The following is a 2,573-nucleotide window of genomic DNA, read 5'->3' as shown; positions in this document are numbered from 1 at the left end:
AGCATGCATACATTTGAGAAACATGGACATGTGTGTGTGTGTGTGTGTGTGTGTATGTACTGAACTCCTACTGTGGGCTGAGCTAAATGAGCACTGAGCTAAATGATACAGGACATACAAGATGGATAAGGCCCCATCCCCACTCTGAAGGCATATAGAGTCCCAGGGAGGATACACATATGAATACAGAATGGGGTGTGGCCTGAGAGGGACTGCCCGGGTCGCAAGTTTGCGTGTTGGTGTAATAGCGGGGGATTCCTCTTTTGGAGGAAACTTGACCCAGTGCCGTAGTCTTGGAGGAAAGCCAGGACAGACTCCTGTGGCCCGTCCCTGGAAACCCTCCCTCTGCAGATTTACATCTTCCCAGCCTAAGTCCTGTGGGGCCTATGCTCAGCTCTTTGGAAATCTACCCAGTTGTACTTTTATCCAGACCCCATTTTTTTTTAATTCAGCATCCAACTCTTTTCATTGAAATAGAACTGACACACAACGTTACATTAGTTTCAGGTGTACACATAGTGCTGTGCGTACAACGCATAGTACGTTGTGCTGTGCTCCCCACAAGTGTAGCTGCCATCTGTCCCCATGCAACACTATGACCATACCATTGACCATATTCCCTATGCTGTGCCTTTCATTCCTGGGACTCATTCATTCCGTAACTGGAAGCCTCTATCTCCCATCTCCTGCATCCATTGTACCCTGACCCCATGTTCCCATCGTTCTGCAAGAACATCAGAAAATGTATCAAATGTCTCATTGAATCCCAGATAGACTCTGTCTGACCTACAAAACTACCAAGATAATATTGCCAGTGAATTATTTTACCCAACAATAAAGCAATCAATGGGGCCTGCATGCCAAGCCACATTCTAAGAATTTTACATATATTAAGCATTTAATCCTAACAACTCTGTGAAATGGGTATTATTAATATCACCATCTTACAGAAAGGGGAACCGAGGTGCCGAGAGAACAAAGAATTTGCTCCAGGGCACGCGGCTGGTATGCTGCAGAGCCAGAACTCGAACACAGGTCATTGAGCGCTGGAGTCCCTGCCCTTCCATCACCACACTGTGCTCCTCTCAGAGACCTGGGAATATCAGTATTGAGGGACACCTTAACCACCTACAGCCCAGAGAGGTAGAATAACTTGCCCAAGGTCACATAGCAGATCTAAAAGTGAAATTCATTCCTCAAACTGCATCCATTATCAATATTAATGAAGCACTACCAGGTGCTAGACACCATGCCAGCCCAGAGTAAACAAAGGATAATAGAAGTCCCTGGGGCGCCTGGGTGGCTCAGTCATTAAGCGTCTGCCTTCAGCTCAGGTCATGATCCCAGGGTCCTGGGATCGAGCACCGCATCGGGCTCCCTGCTCTGCAGGAAGCCTGCTTCTCCCTCTCCCTCTCCCCCTGCTTGTGTTCCCTCTCCGGCTGTCTCTCTCTGTCAAATAAATAAATAAAATCTTTAAAAAAAGAAGAAGAAGTCCCTGCCCTAGTGGAACTTGCAATCTAGCGGGAAACCTATGTAAAAGCCAGTAAGTGCAATAAAAGTGTTGAAGGTGCCACGTACCTGGTACCGTGGGGGCCTGGGGATCTTCTAGAAGCAGCAGCAGGTGTTCTTATTCTTGGCACGCTCAGGAAGAAGGAAAATCATCTCATGGGGTCAGGGTGAGGCTATGCTGCCCACACTTGTTCTGTTTTCCTAGTTTTCACGGGGCACTGAAGGGCTTAATTACTGTCCTGTTGTTTGAGGGGAACCGGACACAAAAGTGTCCCTCACCTGTCTTCAACTAGCCTCCCCACCCCCACCACAGACATCCCATGACTTTCCCTGCTCGAGTCATAGAACGTTCCCTCAGTTAGGCCTTCACAGCTGAGAAATACATGCCAAATTCTAACCCAGAGCATCCCGAACATCAGTCATTCGCCCATTCAACCCTCACCATTGTGTGGCATATCATTGTCCCACGGATGTCATTACGTGCTTAATAGTTTTCTTTATTTTTTTAAAGATTTGTTTATTTACTTGAGAGAGAGCAAGGGAGGGGATGGCGCTGAGCACAGAGCCCAACATGAGGCTGGATCTCATGATCCTGAGGTCATGACCCAGCTGAAATCAAGAGTCAGACGCTTAACCAACTGAGCTACCCAGGGGCCCCATTAATAGTTTTCTATAAATCAATTTACTTTTTTTTTATCCTGCCCCTAAGCAGTAATGTCCTTGAAATCATGGCTTTGGTGTGCTAATTCTAATTTTTCTAATTCATATTCAAATAAAACATGGCTGTTAAAATGTCAAACGTTCGTCCCTGGCTTACACAGCACCCTCTCAGAAACACGGGTCAACCTGACGCTGCTTCCTGCCCAAAGCCAGTGAGGACAAGGAGGGAGCAGCACCCTTCCAATGTGGCCAATTTCTGTAACTACATCTCTCTTGGCCTGTGGGGCAGGAAAGAAGAGGGAGGAGGGGCGCCTGGGTGGCTCTGTCGTTAAGCGTCTGTCTTCAGCTCAGGTCATGATCCCGGGGTCCTGGGATCGAGCCCCGCATCGGGCTCCTCGCTCCGC

This window comes from Neomonachus schauinslandi, chromosome 5 (assembly GCF_002201575.2).
Source record: "Neomonachus schauinslandi chromosome 5, ASM220157v2, whole genome shotgun sequence".
Lineage (NCBI taxonomy): Eukaryota > Metazoa > Chordata > Mammalia > Carnivora > Phocidae > Neomonachus > Neomonachus schauinslandi.
This window is presented reverse-complemented; position numbering follows the sequence as displayed.